The sequence below is a fragment of the Pithys albifrons genome, chromosome 6, assembly GCF_047495875.1.
Source record: "Pithys albifrons albifrons isolate INPA30051 chromosome 6, PitAlb_v1, whole genome shotgun sequence".
Taxonomy (NCBI): Eukaryota; Metazoa; Chordata; class Aves; order Passeriformes; family Thamnophilidae; genus Pithys; species Pithys albifrons.
The window spans coordinates 28,014,631-28,025,898 of NC_092463.1; positions in this window are offsets into that span (position 1 = coordinate 28,014,631).

Consider the following 11,268-nt stretch of genomic DNA (forward strand, 5'->3'; position numbering starts at 1 on the left):
ACCTCACACCACCTCAGGTCATAGCTGGGCCCAGGGGCAGAAGGTGCAGTACTACTGGGCATTCAAATAAAACTGGGCAATTGTCTTCTACTGTATTGTGGTACCTTCTTGGGTCCTTTGGCTGCAGCTGCTCAAAGAGATTCTCAAAAGTGATCTGAAAGACCATCCACTGGCACTAGTGAAAAGCCTTCCTCTCTTTGCAATTGTTCTTCTCTGTCCTTTCTGCAGAGAGAAAATCCAGGAGACTTTCTCCACAGAACTGCTGCCTTCTTCTGATGAAAAGCTGGTGTTAGTGGGAACATGGTATTTCAATGTAACTGCTAGCCAGGCTGTTAGCAGTCTTATTCTACCAGGAAGAAAAAAGAAGAAAGCTTTTTCATCTGGCTCCCATCAGAAGTCATGCCTCAAATAGAAATTATCAGCATTGTACTTTTCTTTATTGCTTCTTGTTGACTTCAAAGGTGGCCCTGGTTTTTTCCCCCAGTTTCCTGGCATTACAAAATTTTGTAGTATTCACATAAGGGGTTTCCTTTTCCTCTGTGCATGCAATAATTTTCTGTTTGGGCCTTGCTTATTTTTTCAGAAGTCCTAGAGATTCTCCTGAGTTGCCTCATTTGTGATGTCCTCTCTCAGCCCTGTGCTCTGGCCTTTTCTGACAACGAAGTAAGTCGAGGATCCTTTAGGAGACTCGGAACTGAGCATCAGTCACGGAAAACAGCCAATCCTGAGCAAAGCAGGGCTCCACAAAAGGGAAATGTAGCACTTCCAAGGTTCTTGCAAACCTCCCAGGTTGATGATATGGCATAATACCAGGTGGTACATTTCCATTTACTGATGGCCAGGTGCAAGTTTGGGTGAATCAATGAGTATGCCATTCCTTCTGCACTGGGAATGGCTGGTAAGACTCTTGCTTTCATCCTGAATCCTTTAGTTTTCACTGGTGCATTTACAAGAATGCAAGAATGAAGTCTCCAGGCATGGTGGTGGGAATAGTAACTAAGGAAAATAATGGTAATGAAAAGAAACTTACCCAAACCAGGAGGTTTGCACATATTAGCTTTCATGCAGAGGCCTGGAGCCATGAGGACACACTTCATTGCCTGCCTCTCTTGGTTTGTTCTTGGTTTGTTATTTTCCCCAACTGCTCCTGGATCAAAGCACTCACAGTGAAAAGGGCCTGGCATGACATGTCAGGAACAAGATTGTGCTCAGGCATGAGGCTTTGATCTTGAAGATTCTTCAGCTGTGTACAGTGCACAAAGGTGCAGCTTTGGTAGAAATCAGCAGAGGGAAAAAATTCCAGTGGGGAGTTTTGCCTGGTGAGTGAAGTTAGTGCAGGTCTAATAAATGCTGCATGCGCAGTTTTTCATTGCTGATGCAGCTTTAAAACATTGAGCATATGCAGAAGTCCCTGCATGGTGGTAAGTTGCTGCATGCAGACTTTTTTTATCTTTCTATGTATTTTTAGACACGTACAAGAAATTAAATCTTCAACCAGCAGGAAGTGTGAAAAGAACTTTCATTGCAATATGTGTTTGTAAACCAAATATACAGAGAATAATAGATAGATAAGAAGTAAAGAAAAATGTTTATATTTTTTCAGACTGTTTCACATGTATTAACATCCAAATCATCCCAACAAAATATTCGCTATTCACTGTTTTAGTATTTAGTGCTTTCTATACTTTGATCTCTTGATTTACTGCCATGGGGATGAAAACCAAATAAACACTTTTCCATTGTTTTCTAGAACTCCGTGCTTTCTTCCATTATAAAAAACAACCTAACAGACTTTTATAACACAGAGGGAAAAAAAGGAGAAACAGAATGTACTGTGAACTTCTCTAAGGATGGGTGATACCTCTGTGAAATAAACAAGAACCCATGCCCCAGGGTGTGCAGTATATTTAGGAAAGGAGGAAACCTCACAGAGAATTTTTCAGTAGCAGGAGTATGATACTATCTGGGAGTGAAATCTGGCATATTATTTTTCTTCTTTTTATCTTCTGATCAAGGATGAAGAGAACCTCAACAGGTGTCTTTAGACCATCATCAAGCAACTAAACTGATAGTTACAAATGTCAGTGTGCACATCAGATGAGTGTTTTTGTCAAAAGCAGATACTTACAGAGACCCGTGCAGGTTATTCATACAGCATGCAAAATGTGGCCCAGAACACTTAGCTCCATAAAGGCCAAAACACATATCTTAACACTCAGAATAGGGGTTTAAATGGTAAGGCATCATTCTACCTCTGTTTTGGGTAATTTCCAGCTTTACAGTTACAGATAGATAGTGCCACTTTTTTCTAGATTATAAAACATTTTTCACGTTTGGAAAAAAGTGAGTATAGCTGCTAGAAGTGACAGTGTGTTAATGTCGACATCTGATGAATACAAAATGCTTGTTGCTGAAATACATTAGATCATAGCAGCAGCAAAATGTAGCAGTGAGACACCACCATCATCATTTCAACGTCTGTTCCATATAATTGCAGAGTGACTGCGAGCTAGCAGGGAAAGCTATCTGTCTTTGGAAGTCTTGTAAATGACATGCTATTTAAAATAAAACATCAAGACTGCGAAAAAAAACATTCAGAGGCTTTCCAACATCTATTGAATTGTGTACAGTCTTCGTGGAACATCATAAATGCAGTTCTCAGAGGAAGTAAATCGTTGTCTGAAGACACATTGCTACCAATGCCATTAACACAACTCATCAGCTAACAAGAGCATATTCATCTGTCTAGACACAGATGATATTAGAAGAGCAATCACTATACATCATATTCATGTCCCAGCCCTGAAGGAGCTTTGTGTGGTTTCATTCTCTGCCTGCCCTGGCCCACAGTACCAAATGCAGCCGTCCCCACTCACGGCATTATCTACCTGAGCTCTGCACAAGCAGCGGAGCTCCTGCTGTTCCCACCTGATGGAGCATCTGTCTGGTGCAGATAAATAGAGAGCTCATTGCTGAACCAAAGCTTTAAAATGCCAAGAAAATAGCTCCTTTTCTGTCCTTCCCCCCTGACATGACACAGAATGTTTAGATTAGCTTAGATTAAACACACAGCTTTTGGAGAGGTAAAGAAAAAGGACATGATTTGCATTTAAGCTGTTAAAACTCTGGTCAAATACACAAGCACAAATATTTGTTTCTATATAATGCTTTGTTATCATAACACTATGTCATTCTTCATTGTATTCAAGCAATATATTCCGCATGAAATTAGTTTGTACATTTAATCCCTTTCTTAAATTTTTGCAAAATTCTGCATTTGGAAATTATTTTGTTTAAGAGTCCAAAAATCACATTGCATCTTTCTGAAAAAGTATTTGTTTTGATCTGCTATTTTGCCACTTTTTTCCCCTTCATCAGTGCTGTCTAGTAAATGTGATTTCTATTTAGTGATCTTTGGAACAGCATGAATACAATTTTGGGGAGTTTTCTTGATTTTGTTACATAAAGGATATCATCCATACAAAGCACATTTGTCCTGCTTTGCTATATAATGTTGCAGAGTCACAAATGGAAACAGTTCAAGTGGCCCCTTGAAACTGGACCTCTAATATGGTCAGTAGGGCACTATCTTTGTTTCTATCAAATGCACATTATAGAAAGAGCAAAGACTCAGAATTTAATTCAGATTTATTGAGAACTGTAAGTTGGCCTTTATGACTGTGAGCTTAGCCTAAGGACAGGACCCTTAGAAGATTTATAAGCAAAAATCTAGAGATAGAAATTATGGTACTTAAGCAGCTTCATGTAACCAGCAAGTTGAATGAAAACTTCAATTCATTTTGCTCAAATAAGAGAAATAATTGCCTTGGTATATGCTTGAGACACTGTAATGATTTTGGGATACCCAGTCTGTGAAATGTCTGTCACAAAGGCTGGTAAGACATATGTTCATCCTATTACAGATTAGAAAAATACATTATATTATGTCTGTATGCCTTCAAACATTGTGCAAGATATGTGAGAATGTAATACTGGTTCTAGTGTTTATTTGCTCCAGCATAGTTTTGTATGATAGCAGACTGAGGTAATCTCTAATGCCATATAAATGTCAAACATTAATCGTACACATGTAGTGCCTTTTCTGTTGCCAAGTCTGCCCATGAATATCTATGCAATGGTCAGAGTACAGTTCATAACAGTCTCCTGCCAGTTCTGGTTTGAAAGTACAAGTACCATCTTATATATTTGGAATTTATGTAGCCTTTCCTTTTTCTTAGAACTCACCTTTTTTTTTCCTCCAGAACTTATTTCTGTAGCATTTTGAGAGGCAAAATATTTCCAGCTGAAAGTTTAGCTTTCACTTATATCATGTAGGTCTGTAAATAAGAATGGTACAATTTAGTAATACTTCTGTAACAGGCCTGGACTACAAGCAGTGGTTGATTTTGATACCTACATTTTTAACATCCACAGGGTGAATATTTCATGTGAGTTACTGCAGGGAATTATTTTAAAACGGGTAATAGAAGTTTCTAAACAAATTATGCCTGTTTACTCTAAGTGTGGAAAAATAACTACAGAGTTTAAACAGACCATAGTGCTTGGGGTGATTTTGTGTCTACTGAGTCACTGTAACAGAGAGAAAACAAGAAGTTTGGAAAAGAGCAGACTGGCTCCTCAGCAAAATTCTTCATGCACAGTTGCTGACAGATAGCTGTACTTTGCTCTCAGTTGAGATTCAGAGAGATGGATGCAAATATGTACTCTTAAAGTCTACATTTTATAAAAGAGAGGGAAAACATGTTAGTATAGAAGACTAAACAAATCCAAACTAAATTAAAACATTTGTTAAATATCTTTTTCTTTGGGACAATTCAAAACCAGTATTAAAAACCTACCACTGCACAGATCACAGCACTCAATCCAAAAGGAGTTAAGCCAAGGCGCCAAGTCCAATATGGAAGTCTGAGATCCAGGAGCAGAACTAATCAAAGATGAAAGTATAGATTCTGCACTCAGTGTATCTGTTATCATGTGAACCAGTCCATGAGTCACTCTGCCAAATTACTCTGCCTTTATGTAGGGAAGGGGAACTGAGACCCAGGATAGTCCTTCAGCTTCATCACGTGGTCCATAGGTCCTTTCACAACTCTATTTAAGACCTCAGGAAAATAAGACCTCTCCATTCAAAACAGGTAAAAGTACCAGAGCTCTTGTGAGAACAGAAAGTTAAAGAAATCAATAATCAATTAATATCTTCATTACTACCCCTGAAAGAGCCTGCACCTGTTCCCAGATATGAACTTAACATATCCCACAGATTTGTCCCTCTCCTGCATTTAAGAGTCTAGCCAACTATGTCTATCCTCATTATTCAGAACAGTATCACCTTAAATCACAAGGATTTTTCCAAAGCAGTAGAAAAATTAACAAAAAAATAAAAAAGGCTTCAAGCAGCCAGACTTTGAGTACTACAGAGATATTTTACTGGCAGACAGCATAAAACATGAACTAAACTTGAGAGTGGGCACCAAGTTTGCCCCCAACAGCATTGATCTCATTAGCGAACACACAAAGCTGCTTCTGGTTCCATGCCAGCACAAGCTGCACAACGAGTGCCCAAAGCTATTTAGTACATCACAGATGAGAGAGTAGACAAAGATGGGCAATGCTGTATTCACAGTCTCATCAGACACCAGATTTCAGTAAGGCACACCAGATGAAACTAGCGTCATTACAGATCATTTATTTCAAAGTAGATATCAGGACAAAAGTTAGTATAGGCATCCAAGACACAGGTGCTGCATGCAGTCCTGTTGTGCTCCTGATTTCACAAAAAATGCCAAGGAGGACCTCACAGCAGACCTTATCGCTAGTGCAGCTTCCAGCCCTCTGGTTATAAGAATCCCAGTTCCACAATAACCTTGTAGGCACTGGCTCACTCTCAGCCTACTAACAGACACCACAGCCAAGAGCACCTGCTGACTTCCTGCCATTTTCTACCTTTGCTTGTTACGTGTTAGGTTTTCCCAGCTTTCACATGGACTTTCACAGTTTTCTGACACCTCAGGATAGATAAGTGAAATGTGAGTTAGAGAAGAATGACAGAGAAAAATGAAGACTGATAGAAACAAGCTGGAAGATAAAACAAGCCTCCAACTTAGCCTGCAGCTTTCCTGCAAGGTGAGAGTCTTCTGTTCTCTCATGTTGCAGCCTGATCTCAGTTCCTAGGGTTCTTCTGAAATGATAAATCACATTATCACTCCCAAGTAACAACATGCAGCAAAGCTGGACCTTAACTGCTGCATGAACCAACCACTTCACTGTAAAGAATACATGTAGCCCACCTCACTAATATGGCTCACTCGCCACTTCAAATGCCAGTGTCTTCAAGGTACTCCTTGGGCTTAGCAAGACCCTCTGAGCAAAGGGCAGATAGAGTGGATTTACAGGTTTGAGGTTATTCTGGGTTCAAGGGAAACTAAAACATACGGGGGGCATTGCAGGAGGGGAGATTTTGGGTAGCTGGAGAAAGAAAAGGAAAAAGGAAAAGGAAAAATCAACCCGACTGTATTTATAGTGGTCATTTTTCTTGTCCTATCCCGGCTGAGAGGTCTCATGGAGCCCTTCATTAGCAACTGAATAGTAAAGAATGCATTGCAAATAAACACAGTTTGTTTGCTCTGATATACGCAAAAACACAGAGCTATTATTTGTATTTTTATTCATCTGCTAAAAGATATAGCCTAGTCTCTGTTTATCAAGCAATCGAGCTTTGCACACCAACACTTCAGATGAGCTTTAACACAGAAACAACACAAAAAGAATTTACCTCCACTAAAACTTGGGCAGGGGTGTTTATCTTTAAAGTATACATAATTTTATTGTCATTATTGAACTGGGGCATTACCTGCAGAACTGACTGCTTCTCACAAATGAACAGTAAACAGAAGTAACATCGACGTGTGCATTTTGCACTGGATTTGGTGCCATGAAGCAAATGAATGAAGCTAATCAGTCACCAGCCTCAAGATTGTTTTTACAGTTCACATCCAGCTGAGTTTACAGCATAGCAGCAAGCAAAGGGTATAACAAGTATTTCACATAGACAATTTGAAAATGTAATTGGTTTAAGTCATTATGATTGCCAAAAGGGGCACAAGTTTACAGGACAAGTGGTAACAACACAAATACTACTTGTGTGAAAGCTACTGTGCGTTTAACTACATGGAAATTAGCGTGTAGTGGCAGGCTAACAACACAGTGAGTACCATATCATTACAAGATTATAGCCTTCCAAACCACAAGGCAAGAATACAGGTTATATGCTAATTAGTTTTGGATCTACTAAAAGTAATTACATGGTAATCTTCACGTAGTTACATGGTGTTTAATAGGAAACCCTATTAACTAATCATATAATTAAAGAGTAATTGCAAGATACTCCTTCCCTGTGACATCCATGGTGGCCAGATAAATGAAAAGTGATAGAATTTCACAGCATAACCTGTTCCTGTTATCAGACTTCAGGGCAATATCATGCCACTCAAGACAGTGAAGTAGATAGGAAAATGTACCAAAAGTCAGGATGCTTATCAATCTCTCAACACACAGAAAACAGCACCTCCCACCCAGAACCATTGTTTCCACAAAATTACTAGGAAGGGAATTTTGACATGTTCTCCATTTATTTCCTTACTTGCTTTTTCCCCTTTCTTTTTTTTTTCCCTCACCTTTCCCTATCATTTCAGTTTCTGTAGCTTCTCAATCACAGCCATCCTGTCTATTCTGTCAGCATGTTTAAGACAACATGGAGTCACCTCTTGCTCCTTTACCTTCACCTTTTTTCCCCTTTTCTTCCTCTAACAAAGTTTTCAGTAATTTTGTTACTTTTTTTTAATGTGAAAACTCAATCAACTTTTTCCCTATTTTTCCTTTCCGCTCTCTGCTTTTTCTTTTTCCCAGGCACTCTCATTCTCTCCTCTTTGCAGAGGACACTGCCATGCAAATAATAAATAAAAGTACTGAAACTCTCCCCTCAAACTTTCCAAGCCAGAACTGCAGCCAGTGAGGCTCCTTCATCTTCCATTAGCCAGCCATCCTTTCTGCCTGGCCTCAGCAGAAGTTGCTCACTGCTACCAGAGTCTTTTCTCCACACTGATAATGGACAACCTTTCTAGTGATTCCTGACAGGTCACACCACTGACCACAGCAAAAGTTGCACAGCAAAGCCAGCTGGAAAGAGGTGGATGAGCAGTGCAGAACAGCACACAGTGCTGGCCAACTTCAAAATGTCTCTTGTGTGAATTGCTGAAGTTGCAAAAATTGTTTCATTCCAGAGTGGACTGAAAAATTGGAATTTCCCACCAACATTAAAAATCCAGTAAATAAAAATATTTAATTCTTGTTTTCACCCTTTTTTTAAATCTTGTACCAACTAAAATCAGTTATATAATAGCATCATCTACAATAAAATGCAAGTGCAAAAAAAAATCATCTCCTGCACAACTCAGTTTCAACAAATAAGCATTTTTCAAAAAAAACCCATCTGTCCAGAAGTTTCCAACCATATGCAATACTAAGCCTGTTTCTGGGACTTCCCTAACTATTGGGGAAGCAGAAATCACCACTCAAAAATGTGAAAGCAAGTGAAACGTCAGACTAATAAACTGCTAAGAGCACAATGTGCAATCATCCATGGTACTATGAACTGTGAAAGGACTATGGACTCAGCTTAGTTTTAAAATACAAAGTCTCATTCACTGCCCTAATGAAGCCCAAGCTTCAAAATGTTGCCAAATGCACCCAGGAAGGAAGGAAATGCTCCCCACCCCTTTTTTTTTTTTTGACAGGTCTCATTCTACCTAACCAGAGCACAGCACCAGCATCCTGCTCCATCCTCAGCAGGGGGGAACAAAATAAAGATGGGTATGAATACTAAAGAGAAGGAAAGCTACTACAAGCTTCACGAAGGTAGAACCTAACAAAGGTAGGATGGGTTAGTGCAATGCTACAGAACATTGTGAGAGAGAATTCGTAATATTGCCCATAAAAACAAAGTAGACAAAGAAGAGCAAAAGTGATGACAGATGATGTGATTCAACAGGGCAACTAATGCCCTGTTCTCATCTTTCACTTTCCTATTTCATATTTGTTCACTCTTTGCTTTTTATAAAAGCCTAGAGCTGGATTTACCCAACAACAACCAAGGGTCCTGGGGAGTCTGTTGTTACCTTTGCACTGCCCACTGCAGTCAGAAGGGTGAGCTGTGCTGAGAGGGAAGAGGGACCAGGTAAGTGCCCAGGAAACATATTAATTTTGTCTTTCTAGTATGCTGAGCTTCTCTGACACCTTAGTGGGAAGATACAGGTGCTTCTGTCCTCTCACCTAAGGGGTTTCAAAGGAATGTGACAGAATGGATCCACACCCTTGTGTCAGTGAACCAGTGATGCTAGGAAGCACCATTTCCTTCAGTAAACTTGGCCTACAACTAGGAGGAAAATTTTATTGCCTGTAAAGTTTAAAGGTAGAGGTAACATCTGTTGTTAGATCAGTTGGGAGAGTTGGAAAGGCTAGATAAGATTTTGGGTTTCTTCAGTACTACAGCAGTACAACAAAATCAGTATGGTGAGTTTAAACTGGAGCTTCTGTTCCTTGAATGGCTTTATCAGTTTTTTCCAGCTCTCCCAGCTGATCTCCTGAGACATTCCCTCCACCTGCAAACCTCACATTGCTTGTATTGTTGGTCTATCCCAACTGCAACAACATACAGCCTCAAGCAGAGGCAGCCTCACATTGCACTTCTGTTACTTTCAGCTTGAGACAGTTGTACATGCAGGTTGGTACCTGATCAGGCTCAATGAAACCTCTTGTTTACAGTAGCCCACTGTGAATTACAGGTCACAGGGGAAGAGAGTTGTATGTTGTGTGACAGTATCATACTCACAGCATTGCACTGTTAGCATGACAAATGATACCATCTGCCTTAACAAAACAGTTTGGGTTTTCTGCGTATCATTTTCAGCTTAATATATCTGTATTTCAGTCCTGTATTTCCTAGTATAGTCTTCCAAAATACAGACTCAGAGACCACTGTGAAGCTAAAGGAAAGAGGGGGCAAAGAGGGCATCTAACTGCTTTCATGGCCATTGCTACCTTGGCATTGGAAGGGAAGGGAGGCAGCAGACAAGTCATGCAGAGCCCTCCCAAGTCTCAGGGCATATTTTACTTCCTGCATCTCTGAGCACCTCATGGTCATTCAAAAAGAAGAAAACAAAAGCCTGGGTGTGGCAGGAGAGTTCCCTGAAAGGGAATGTGACACTGAAAAATTATGTCTGATTGGGAAGCATTTTGGCACTGAAACAAGTCTGCTGGGCCAGCATATTCACACCACACAGCCACTCCCACGTGCTCAGCATTAAACGGGCAGCTTGGTAACTAACAGTCCCCTAAGCGCAGGGAAACCTATTAACATATGGACTTGGCATCTAGGCCAGTCAGTGCTGAGTCAAATGTCTGGACAATTAAGTAAAGCTAAGCAGGAAGCACGAGTCTCTCACAGTATTATTTCAATTTAGAGACAACAAAGACTTATTAATTAAGAGCAGCGATTACTAGAGTAAAAAAGGCTATGAACTCTTTTTTCTCTATAAAAGCCTGTATATAAGTCTGCATACCATACTGACACTTTCAGCAATGCAATTCCATTTTATTAGCATACAGAAATAAGCCTCCAAAGCGGATTATGGCTTATCAAAAGACACTGGAGTGCAGAGATGATTCTCTCTATCACTGGTTCCCTTTCCACCACCACTGGGAGCATTATGCCCCAGTCTCACAACACCCACTTCAGACCCAAAGTCATCACAGCTTCCACTAAAACAAACTAGTACAGTTCTAGTCTCCACAATTGCAGAAACCTGTGAATAGTCTCAAATAGAGCCTCAAAAACCCTAGGCAAATAAAAAGGCAGTTTTGGTTGGTTGGTTGGTTGGTTGGCTGCCTAACCAATTTTTTAGTTCTCCCTAAGCACATAGTGAGTTTTATGCAGCCTGATGGTTTGCAAATTCAGTTTGGCAGTACTGAACTGATCAATCTGAGTTAATATTAGCTCTTGATTTTCTGCTCTCACCTCCATTTTTGTTTGCCTAGAATGGAAATCACATCAAGAAATATGAAACTTGTGTTTTAAAATATTCACCTTTTTAAGACCTTATGCTGGCTGCATTTTAGCCACTCTGACCTCTTTCTTTCCTGGAAATAAAGCTAAAAAAGGCCAGTGAGAACTGAATTCTCTCTTTATAGCAT